Raw genomic sequence first — 13087 nt, 5'->3', positions numbered from 1 at the left:
GAGCCGGACGTGCCAACTCATTTCACACAGGTTACACAAAAGCCCCGATTTCAATCAAGGATGCAGAACCAGAAAACTATATAAACCGAGCACGGTCTGAAGGCTGTAAATACATCTTTCTTTATAATACACCTTCTCCCGCTGCTGCCTCCAAGGCCAGGCTTCCTATTTTCATTTTTGTCTGCGTCTCACAAAAGATACTGTAGGCTTTAGACATTCACCAAAGGAACATTTTACACCGACTGGGTGGGATCAGACCAGATGAAAGGCTAAGCTTTACCTTGGCATGCACATAGCAGATTACTAGAATCCTTTGTAGGATTTAAAGTTATGAAAATCATCTCTCTTTTCAAATGTTTACAGATAATGACTTCTATTCACACTGTGGTAACAAAATAACAGCCAGGAATAAAACATTCAAGATCTCGGAGATTCCAAAGACAGGAAAAGAACAACAGTTTCAACACTCTTTTATCCCTTACACTCTTAACATTTTGTTTTTCTTTGTTTCTGTTGCCCAACAATGGCACAAAAACGTGATTGTCAGAACAGGTAACATCTGATGATATGTCTCAGGATGAATATTCTAGTAGAGAGGAACAACATTTATACAGTCATGATAATTGATACGGCTTCCTATTATATTCTGAAATAAACAAACCCACTAAAGGATTATAACCTGGCATATCAAGAAAGCTTGTTGTAATTCATAGTTACTAACTCAAAAAGTATTATGGTATTTGAAACAGAAAAGCCTAAAAAACTCCACTTAAAAAGCTGCCAACAAAATGAACTCTGAAAGCCTTGTCTGAGATTCCCTTCTTTTTTTATACAAGATGCTTCTTATTATCTAGTCTGGTGTCACCGTTAAAGAAGAGTGTAGGGGGAAGATGTGGGAGAGTACAGACATCCTTGCTAATATGGATTTTTTTTTCCCCACATGCATTGTATAACGACACACACAGAATACACCGTACACAGCACAAACTCCTAATCCAGCGGTCCTTCCAGCGAAGGTGGGATGCCTTCCCCTGCCACACTGTACATCTCCTCTAGATAAGAGAAAACATCACTCCCCAGGGCTGTCAGTTTAAAATTGTTCAGAAGCAGGAAAAAAAAGATGAAGGGGAAAAACACTGACAGAACTACCGTCTAGACTTAAAATACTTCCAATTAGAAAGCTTTATTATCATTTTGAAGGAGATATATACCACACACAGTCTGTTATGCAGCCCCAGGAGGCTTACTCACATGAGTAAAGCCTATTTACGTGCATGCACTCTGTGTGAGGTGTTAGCCTTGGCTAGATGATACATCTCCTTCAGCTCCTCGAGGTATTTCTGAGCAACATTTTGCCCATGTCCCCCTCTCAGGCTACTATGACTCCGATCACATAACACGCTTGACCCTCCAACTGTCCAGGTAACATGTTTGTCGGATTTCTCTTGGAAATCTTTCTAAGACTGAGGGCGGCACCCTGGCCTTGATCCAACATTTACAGCAGTAACTGGAACAGCTCCCTGCTGGATTCATCTCCAAGCAGAGCTTGGCCCCCTTCACACACAGAGCGTAGGTTTTTTTCACATAAACGCATCCTCTGTAAAGCTCGCTCTAGGAATCAGCCAGGCTTTGTATGTTGTAATGTGTCACAACTTCTATCAAGGGGAAATATGAAACAGATGTCATCAGAATTGGTAGACAGGGAGGCGAGGAAACACAGCCTCATATCAAAGTATACTACATTATACCGCTAGATTAGCATCTAGCACAGCTCCTCTTTCAGAGTTGGCAAGTTGTTAGCTCAGCTCCACACCAGGCGAGTAACGTCAATCAGCAGCAATGCGAGCTGCGCACCGGGGAGGGCTGGGCAGAGACGCACCAAGAATCCCCCCACTCCTGCATCACGGGCTCAGCATCTACCTGTTGCAAATCAGAAGTCACTGGCATCCTGTTACAAATCGGTTGGTAGAGCCTCTCAGCCCAGGTCTCTGAGGACAAATGCCCCCCTAACTACCATTGAGTGGCACCATTGCTGCCAGGCGCAGAACTGAAGGCGAGTGATTCGTAAGCAGAGCTCTGTCCTCTCCCCTTTGTTCTCGCTCCCAGGAGAGGGATGTGAGAGAAGGTCCAGTCCTGCCAGCTAGCTTTCACAAATAATAATGAACACAAATCTTAAAAGGAAAAAAAATCCCAATCTTGTGTCAGAATCCTGTCTCTTCCTCACTGTACTTGACATCACTTATCTAATCTGTTACAGCTTTCAGATACACTAGAGATTAAATTCCAACAAATTAATAATGTTGATGGCACCTTGACTGTGTACCTAGTCAAATGAGAACTAGTTGCCTTTGGATGATGATGAAATATATAAGGCCTCTAACAGCTGGAATATAACGTTGTTCTCCTAGCAGCCATCTGGCATTCCAACAGGGTATTCCAATTGCTTCTGGCTTCTGACTATTCAGACAGCGTCGTCTGAGATCCTGGAGGTTATCAGGGCATCCCACTGGCTTCCCTTCACAAATGGAGAGAGGAGAAGGCAAAAGTATGGGTGGTAGAAGTTTTATTTCATGTCTGATTGTGCAACAGCATTTTTGCAAAAAAAATCTGTCACAACATACAATAAGTGAAGAAAGGTTTTTTGACCTACACAACAGCATTCATCTAATCTTGAACTGCATTTGTTCCAGATGGCAACCGACAGAGTTAAGCCAAGTTATTAACAATTGCAGTGCTCAGAGTTGTCCTCAGGAAAATTTTTTGGTGGTTTCTCTGTTCTGTGGATACAATGTCACTGACTCAAAGCACCTAAAATGGAAAAATTCTGAGTGTTGCCATAACACAACAAGTGCTGTATGCCTGAATTCTGGTACTACTGAGCTAGGGATTAAGGCACGCTCCTCCCACGTGCTGAGAGTCACCTTTCAGCACAGCTCCACCGCCTTCCCAGCTGCCTTCACATCTCAACTGAACCAAAGCTCTGCCTTAAGCCACGGCCTTCCACTGGTTTTGGTTCTGTAATTTAAACACAGCTGTTTTGTGAGGCTGACCTAGATGGATCCAGCTGTTGACTGTTCCAGACCTGAGCTATTTACTTAGGTCGGATTCTCATCCTTGGCTTTTCCCATTACCTGGATTGACATTGGTGGAGGGGAGCCCAAAGCCAAGCCCTCTTTGTAAAATTATTGTCTGTGAAATTTGACCTATACCATTAAATCTAACTGAATTCATACCTTGTTTTCATTTAAGGATGAAAAGTGATGCAATGTGTTATCTGAGACAGAATCCTGACTCCCTAGCTGGCTTCTAAAGACAGAGACTACTGACTTGCTTGTGGCTATACCAGGCCCAGATCAAGGTTTGCAATAAAGTTAAGACGATTGAATTAAACAGAAAAAAAACCCACCAAACAACACTGGGCCGCTTTTAATGTAGCATTTAAACTTTTGAGTTGAAACTGCAACTTTAAAAATAGTAAGCTATTAATCTTTCCCTCATTTTCTTGACTTCGATAGATCTTCTCCCTCGTAGGCAGGTACCAGCTGCCGTATTCCCATTCTTCACGCTCTGCACTCTGCAAAAAAAAAAGAGGCCCCTGCTGGCCAATTCTTGTTTAAAATTGTGCATAATTGATAGTGGCAAATCTACCCCAGCTGTGTCTAAAACCTCTCCAGGGGCAAGAAAAACACTCTCTGTGACTGTCATTAACTACTAAATTAGCAAGTGCTCCTGGCAGTTTACAACGTACCACATCAGTCTGCTTTAAAAAAAAAAAAAAAAAGAAAAGAATGTGAAGATCAGATGCCTGTGTGATCTCGAAGTTACAACAAACTTTGCTGGCAGAACTTTGACAGAACCCCAGCTAAATCAGAGCAAAAGAGAACGGGGAAGAGAAAGCAAGAGAAAGAGTGTGAAGGAGAGGAAGAGGAAGGAGAGGAAGGGACACAAAGTTACCCTCTTTTCCAGGCAAATAGAAAATGTCAAACTCAAGGCTAGAAAATGGAGCCTTTCGTAAGGCACAGTACGTCTTAGTCAATATGGAGCTATCAATACAGTGTTATCTCATGCTATGGCACAATTCCCCATGGAAAAGAACTGTCCTGGAGGACTTTGTTCTGGCTACAATTTTTGTAATTGAGATATAAAGCTGAAAAAGAGATCAGGCTGTTGAAGTGCACGGATGCAGTAGCTCTCTAAAAGGCTACCGCAGGTAAAATCCTTATGTGATCCCTGGCACAAATGCAAGCTCCTCCCTTTGGTTGGTAAAGCAGAGCCAAAGCAGGCGGAGAAGGAAATAGCAGAGTCCTCAGAAAAGGACGGAAAACCCTTGGGGGGCATTATGGCCTGAGCTGGCAGAGAGACAAGTACCATCGCTAGCAACTGTCCTGAATTCGGCTAAACTGTAAGACCCATTGTTAAAATTGACCCCATTTTTCGGTTTTAAAAGCTTCAAAAAATGCATAAAATTGTAAAAACTTCTGGATTATACAGGGACAATAAGCCAGACAGGAGTGGAACGGCAGGCTTGGCCAAGATACAAGAAAAATCTGCATTGCAAAAAGATCTTTCTCTTGGGTAGCGCCATTGAATGATCACAACGATATGGCAAAACAAGTTAGTGCTTCGAGCCGACAGGTACAAGGAAGTTCAGATTTGAGTCCAAGTGACTCATCTCAGCTAAAACCCAGGTCATCTTACTGACTTTCTAGCCAGAGATACCCACCTTGGATCAATCGTTCCCTTCAAGAATGCTTCTTTTCCTGTACTGTAAAGACACCTTCAACCTGAAAGCTTGGCTAAGCCTCTTCTCAAGAACTAGGGGCCCAGCCACAGGATCCTGAGTGCATTGTATTTCCATAACTACATTCTGCATCCCCAAATCCCCTCTTAAAAGTGAAACGGGTTACGCAGATCCCAGGTCGTTTTCCCCCATCTTGTCCAGGTTTCTCTCAATGCAGCTAAAACCCAGGTATTTCACCCCTGGGTAACCAGACTACACAGGATCTTCTGAGGCTGTGCTACTGACTGGACGTGGATCTGAGTTTACTTCCAACCTTAAATACTGCTTCTGCATGTTTCTGCAATGGGTGAAATGATTCTTATTTATGGAAGGAGCTGTTGGGAGGTTTTATTCACTGATATCTTCCAAATTCTGGGATATCTTCTGATGAAAGATGCTTGATTCTGTTTTGGGAAGTAATTTCACGCTCTTGGTTTTGACCATAAAGGAAAATACATCGCATGAACACTGAAACACAAGTTAATCGGCCCAAATGTCTTGTTCATTGAGCTTCTCTAATGATTCATGTGATGACAAGCTATTTCCAGACACTGGATCTTTCTTTTCAAATGGATGCATTTCTGTCAAATAACTACAAAAGGCAGCTAAGTGGGGCACTATTCCCAGGACACGACTTCTGGCCAGGGGAGCGAGATGAACAACACCCTCCGTAGCTGCAGATGTTCCTTCCCTTCGCCAGCAGCACAGAGTAATGACTCTGTTAGACATCTTCCACCCACCAGTTAGATGTGCTCAGCCTCCCACAGCCCAGACAGCCAAGGTGGCAGGGTTCCTCCTGCATCCCATCCCACCAGCCTGGTACCTCAGCAGCATCTCAGCGGGTGCCACACCAGCTTCCGCAGTGGGAACAGGCGCAGCCCTGCCGGGTAGCACTGTCCGACTGTTTGACAGAACAATGGGCTAGATCTCGAGCTGTGATAAAGCAAAGCAGCTCCACTGGCATCACACAGATTTACACCAGCGAAGAACCCCAGGCCTTTTGGCAGCGAGAGCCATTCCACACGACAGCGGTCTGAAGAGCTACTGGCTGCGTACACGTTACATAAGCACAGCGAAAGGCACGCCTATACAGAGCAAATGTTGTCATCCTAGGGGCTTCAAATGCATTTTTAAAACTTCTTTTGAGAAGGCAATATTAACTCTTTCCATATGTACTAAGTGGCTTGGCTGCATTAGTACCTCCATTCAAAACTGCTTTACATTTCTCCCCTCATTTTTATTCTTTGCCTCCTTCTTACTCTCAGCTGTTATTCCAGCATCTTTGCATTCCCCCCGGAGTTCATTCCAGCGGTGCTTTATGAATCACGGAATAAGATGGCAGCCAGCGACTGCTTTAGAGTAACGTGGCTGGCACGATTTCCGCTATCTGCAAGGTTAATCAAACCCGGTCTCAGATAATCGAAAGCCTCTGCAGCCCCAGAGGCCCGAGGTCAGGAACCTGAACCCGCTCTCCCAAACGCAGTTATGTTTCCTTAGATGCTCGCAGCTCTCCCCTGTAATAATTAGATTCTGCAAAGCAAATCTTGAGCGGAGCAAGAACTCCAGGGTTAAGCACTAGGAAACTCATATCAGAACTGATGCCTTTGCTACCTGTCTGCTGCTTTTTTTCCTAGCAACTCCTGCTTCTAACAAGGAAACCTACACTTTTCTTCCCTATCAAATAAATGAAATCAAATTTATAGTAAATTATGTTTAATATTAAGTGTTCCTATAAAATGCTACATTAAACTCTCCCCCCCAGCACCATAATTTAAACACTAACTTTTGTTGTTCGTAGGCTATTTGGTATATAAAATAAATAAAAGAACTGACACCAAATAAGTGTACGATTTGGGGGCAAGGGGAGGGAATAAAAGAATGGATTATAATGTGTCATTTTATATATATGTCAAAGGAAACCAATTTTATAATAGGGAATAAAAATTCCCTGTTTAAATACTGTCAAATAAATCCTCAAACGTAATAGGGTTCACTTCTGGGGAAAAGAAAACTAAATCCGATTAAATATTAATGTGGCGTAGTATTAATTAAGAGAGAAAAAAGTCCATCAAGAGAACCCCAATATGTTTACTGTGTCCCCAGGAAGCTGGAAAATTTCACAATCAAGTGTGTAAATGTTCTAAAAAAGGGTCCTGAATATTTTATGAATATTTGTCATAAAACAGAAATAATAACCACTGTGCAGAGCTATTAGAATTAATATTTATGCTGCCCGCCATGAAATATTCATGGGGACAGAGAAAGGGGGGCCCGTAAGACAAGAATTAATTTACATTGGGCTTGGTTTACCCGCTGGCTTGATGTTTAAAGACGGGCTGACAAGGCTCCATATGAATCCGTCAGTCACTTCCAGCAGTAGGTGGGGTGAAGGCAGGGGAAGGCGGGGGGAAACGGGTCCAAGCTGCTGACAGCTCACAGATTGAGTTTCTGACAGCCCTTAAAAAAAACCTAAACGGCCCCCCACCTTTTTTTCCTTCTTCCATTGCCCAAGGCACTCTGTACTGCCACCGTTCATCCGATCTCCCCTTCCATCTGCTGAAATTAAGGAATTAATGAGCGCTATACACTTTACAGCGGGCCCCAGGAATGTTTACTGGTGATTAAATTATAATGCAGCCAAGCTGTATAATTCATGAACCAATTAAAGGAAGTGTTAGTTGATTTGATGGGATGAGGACGTACAAAAAGCATTTAACTAATAGGGAACCGTGGGCTCCCGCTCGCTTTGGCTTTCTCGGATTACGCGGCTAATTGCTCTGCTTTATAGGGCTGTCACAGATAGCCATACATATTTCATTGTTCTCAAATACTTCAATTGTTTGCTTTCGTGTCGCTGCTGTAATATGTAGAAGCCCAGCCAAACTTCAGTGTAGTTAAAGCACTACTCTGCAAAAGCAGGTTGCTTCGGGAGGAGGGAGGAAGGAGAGGGGCAGGAGGAGAAGGCTGGCTGACAAAGGAGTAACTTAAAGCCTCAGAGTTAAATGTCACTCAGCAATTACATGATTAAAAGGTGCAACATATGATAGTCTTTTGTTTTACAACTTTTTGGACAGTAATATTCTATGCTGACTTCACCGCAGAGAAAATATTGGTACACCAAAGTGGTTTGGTTTTTTTTTTTTGATGCTGAGGAGCAAAAGCAGAAGGTGGAAAGGGAAGTACACTTTAAAAAATCCAGCAGGGAGGAGCAAGATTGCTGCAGTTATCAAGAATAATACACTGTGTTTTAACTTACGTGGTTCAATATTCTAAAATACATGAGAGATGAAGGAGGTTGATTTCCCATCTGGGAGAACGCTCAGTGTCTAATTCAGAGAGCTGCTGAGCTGGGCTAGCTACTCATACCAACAACTTCAGTTTATTACACAAGGAATGGGGGAATTTACCATTTCTGCTGTTTTACAAAGCACCCCCAGCTGACAGGCCAGAGGATTTGATCAAATGGATTCTCTTGATTTGAAGAGGCCTATCAGTCAAGTTACTCCTGTCCTCAGTCAAAAACAGACACGTTTTTCTAGCAATGACATTCCCAAGCCACAGACAGAAGTACATGTACTGCTGAAGAAATTAGGTGCTACCACATAAGTATCACAAACGTCCGCTAATTTGTGATTAGATCCTGAAATCTATTGAACAAAGAACAGGTTGGGTAAATAAGCTGTTTCTGCAGCTCAGTGATGAAGACTCTGAACTTCATGGGTCCCTAACAAGGGGCATTGTCACCCACCTGAGGAACACCGTGGTAAATCTTGACCTCCTGTTTGATTTAGAGCTTTACATTCCAAAGTGTTGTACAAACACCTACTCAATGCCTTTTAAGATACCCTGTTATGAAAAGCTTATAATCTGGTTCATCCCGTTCCTCACACCCTTTTCCTCCAGGATTTGGCTTTGGAAAGCAGCCCCTGTGAAGTGCCCTCACCAACGCCTGGGCTTGTGCCTCTCCTCCTCACGTGCTCCACACCCTACAGCCCAGCCCATGAAATCCCCTCTCCAAATCTGCCCACTCCAGAGAAACAGGAGGGTCTGCTGGCCTGCCAAAAGCTAAACTCTGTGCAGAACCGCATCAGTTTCAAGAAAAGGTTTTATTAGGTAGGCACAGGCAACAGCTGGTGCTCAGGATAACTCTTCAAAACGTGCTAGCTTCAGTTTGACATTCAGGTTATGAACAATCTCCTAGCCAAGCCACAACACTAAACTAAGAAAATCCATCTCTGCCCTCCTGTTTGAATTGTTCTGTTTCATATAAAGAATTACATCAAAGCAGAAAAGCAGAACACCTCTGTAGTCCAGTGAAGGTGTTCACCAGGGAGGCAAGAGACTTGCATTCAGTGAAAACTTACTTTTTTCTAAAAAGCAGAGCAAGCCTAACAAGTCCCAGAAAGGAGGAGCTGAATGTCCCATTTCCCAGGACAGCGCTCAGATTAGCAGGTTAGAGGTTGTCTGGGTGGAGAAACAAGTGGGGAAAAAAAATCTTGGGATACCAAAGAAAAAAGATTTCTCAAATAGCTTCACTCTGATGTCGAAAAGGTAGTATGCCAAAAAAATAATTCTTTAAAATAACTTCCTTTCTTCAGAACTACTATATATTGTTAGTTTGTCCCTAGCTTCTGGGTTAAGTAATGCACAACTTCATCTTAAGACATTAATTTAACAGGCAGTTTCCAAAATAAGGGATAATGACACCAGTTACATAGCAGGAAAACTTGCCATTAACGCAGTGTGTGGTGGAGTAAAATGGAAATTGGATTGCCTGTTCTAGAAAACAGAAATTGTCTGGGAGATAAAGTTGATCCTAAAGTCCCCTAAGCGGGCAGTGCCCAGGATCTGAAATCTGACGAGCCAGATAATCATCTGGGCAGTTATACACCCAGGGGGAGGCTTTGAATTATACCTGTGCTGGACTAAACACATCTGCAAGTGAATAAAATCCATTAAATACATTTATGACACTCAGCACCCGGGATAACAACAAAGTGTGTGGGTGTGCGTCTGCATAGACAACCCAAACGACCTCACGCACTGGCCCCAGAAGCGGTGAGCTGCATCAACGTGGGCCTTACGTGGGGGAAAAGCAGAGGCCTGGGAATCACGTTCTGCCAATGAATGCTAGCAGGAAACATCAGAACCTGGCAATGTCAAGAAATCAGAGGCACTGCAGCAAATATTTTCTTTGTTGTTTTTGAAGTGCCCTGGATGCAATCAATCACACTGAAAAAAAACTCCTATATTTTGGTTCAACGTGGAAAGGGCTATTTGCATTTCAATATGTTCAACTTATCCTGCCAATAAAAACATGGAATCATGAAGAAGAGATCAGGCCACTGGAGTGAAAAACAAGAGATGACATCCTGCAGACCTTTCAGATAAAACAGCTCCTTGCTGGTAACATTTCTGTTGATGTCCCAATATTTCTGAATGATTGGGTTTTCAAATGAGATCAGTCAGCATGCAAATGAGGAAACAGGATCAAGACATCTCCCATATCTGATTGGATAGAGAAATTATCAAAAGACCCTTTTTTCATATCAAATTTCCGTCACAAAAGGTCAAACTTTCAACTCCCATTACTTTTGCTAACTGCATTTCACTGTCCCTGCCAGCTCATTGCTGCTGCTGTTTTCAGAGGAGAAAAGAGAAGTAACAAATGATTACATCTCCTCCCACATCTGTCATACAGGATGGACAAACATTTTCTAATCTTATTCTGTTTTTCTCTACAGCCCTCAAAATCTTTGCAGCCAAAACATCGCTTCTAACCTGATTAGCTATTTCTAGGTTGGTTTTATTTTTCTTACTGTTTCTCTTCTTATTTTCTAGCCTGCAGACTGACAAGAGCACCAGCTGTGTTGCCAGAATGTTTTGTTGTACAATTTGGTAATTTAAAATACTTTTTGATGTGTCCTTTTCTAAAATATATTTCCCTGTGTTGTCTGTCTGGACTGACGCCTAAATACTCAAGTAATGGATGTTCCAGAAAAACAAATGACAAAGAGTATCATTCCCCCTGAAATCTCACATCGTTATATTTTCCCTTGCAGTCCATCCCTGACAACAAACGCTGCCTGGCCTTCTGTAAATTTTGATCCATTCCTCTGGTGAACATCTGATCGTGGCCTGAGCAGGCCTGGCTTTGCCCTGCCTGCTCAAAACATTCGGCTCATGAGAATTCGGAGGACTTACATCCTTGTGCCCAAACAGAGTAGCAGCTCAGCACCTCTAGGTCTCATCCACTGCTTTCCTAGGTTTAAAGCCGAATTTTGAAGCAGCAGAAATAGAAAGTGGGGCAAGCACACGAAGTAAAAAGTGCAGGACTCAATGTATTTGTTGCTTCTGGTCCCATAAAAACTCTCTCCCAACACTGTTATCATTGCAACATATATAACCCATCAGATTAGTACCTAGAGATTTCTACTCTTCTGATTTTCTCTGTTCTTCTTATTACTCAACAACTAAATGTTTCACAAAGTCATTTCCTACAGAAATATTTATGTTCTCAAATGTTTATTGGCCCCTCTATCATGATCAAGCTTTTATGAGCACTCCATACAGAACTCTGAATTAAATACATAATTCCTGATCTATCAGATCTTGGCTCGATGCTGTGTTTGTCTGTTTTATACAGCAAGGCACTGTAGTGAACTACACAACACCTTACAGAAAAACTCATTTATACAGTGAAGATATTTCTATCCAACACCGACTGCGTGGGTTAGAGATTACTGAAAGCTAATGAGGACCAGGAGGATGCAGGGTTTAAATTCCAGCAAAGGCATTTATTCTTTGTGCCAGGTTTCCTGAAAGACCTTTTTAGCTCATTTCTACGCAACCACGGATGTGAGGCTCTGTGCCTCACATGCTGGAAGGAGATGGAGAACGCTCCTTGTAAATGTGACACAAACACTTCCCCTCACTCGCTCCACATCACACAGGAGTCCACAACTACGCAGAGTAACTCCCCCTCTATCAGTGGGGCAGCTGCCAGTCGTAACCAGTAAACGGAGCAGACAGCTGGCTCCAGGAGCTAATCTCCCATATTACTTCCTTCATCTCTGATTTTTCATTTTGCTTCTCTTCTCCTCTTGACCGAAAGCGCCTGTGGTGATTTGTGAATGTCTGTACGGATCCAGTTAACCAAAATTTTGGCCTCTTTACCACATCAGATCAAGGCAATGTTCTCAGCTCCTTTGTACCCAACAAATGCCAGTCACAGGACGCAGAGAGACTGTGCATTTAAATTCACCAACAGCAAAATAATGGTGATTGTACTTTATCTACAGGTGTCTACTCTTCACAAACCTATTGCTCCTGAAACACTAATCATGACGCCACCGAGACAGATAAAACATCATTCTCTGACAGGTTAAAATTTGTAGAGTTGGTTTTGTTTGTTTTTTTTTTTCCTGGGACAAGTCTGGTCAAAGGTTGTTCCAGGAAGAACTGAGTATCTTAGTCACTAGGTAAGGTCTGGAGTTCACATGATTTAATAATGGGCTCTTCAATGGAGCTGAAAAAAAAAATCTAAAAAGACCTGCTGACTGGAAGCTATATTTGACATTCAGATACATGCAGAACCGAGGTGTGGGTTACTATCAATGAGTAACTGCGTAGCAAGTTACTCAGTCTTGGATTGATTGCACAGGCAACTTTTAAACAGAGCGATGTTTTTTCATCTGAAAGATACCACGGTTCAAACAAGCCTCTGTCTGCGACTGTTGTGAATTACAATGTGTTTGGAATTAACCAGACAGAACCTGACATCTAATCAAAAAGAAAAAGATGGATTTTTATTCTTAGAACTGTTTTTGCAAAGATTCCTGTTCCTTAAAAGGCCTAACAACTTTGCATAACTGTTTGTACTGGGAAATAAATTGGAGGTAAGGGCACTCACCTTCACTCGCAGTTTATATGCACCAGGAAAATGTGAACAGCTGAATGTTTGTAGTTATTTTCTCCCTAATACAACACAGAATCCTGCATAACACCATAATGAAAAAAAAGCCTTTTACAAAATCAAGTCCTCCAATTCTTCCAAGGACAAAAGTCCCAGATTATGTAACAACTACGGATTTTCCAAAACACACTGTTTGTACAACCACACAAATTCACTGTCGCAGCCCTACTTTGTGCACCATGTAAAAATCAGGCATATTTAGAAATACCAGACCTTTGCAGCACGTTTTTGCAAGGGCAGGGAGGAACCCAGAAGAGGTTCTTTGTGCAGGCTTCCAGTAAAGAGCTTACGGTGCCGTTACCATAAATCACCCCGGAATATCAGCAGTGATA

The 13087-nt window shown here is 42.5% G+C and overlaps 1 protein-coding gene across 3 annotated transcripts in view; it reads right to left on the bottom strand.

Annotated features, from left to right (window-relative positions):
- The window catches only part of AK8 (adenylate kinase 8), an 80497-nt gene that overhangs the window by 3478 nt on the left and 63932 nt on the right, over positions 1–13087 (bottom strand). The window lies entirely within an intron of this gene.

The sequence above is a fragment of the Chlamydotis macqueenii genome, chromosome 20 (genome assembly GCF_036417535.1).
Source record: "Chlamydotis macqueenii isolate bChlMac1 chromosome 20, bChlMac1.mat, whole genome shotgun sequence".
Taxonomy (NCBI): domain Eukaryota; kingdom Metazoa; phylum Chordata; class Aves; order Otidiformes; family Otididae; genus Chlamydotis; species Chlamydotis macqueenii.
Note: the sequence above shows the minus strand (reverse complement) of the source record. Positions and strands in the feature narration are given on the sequence as shown.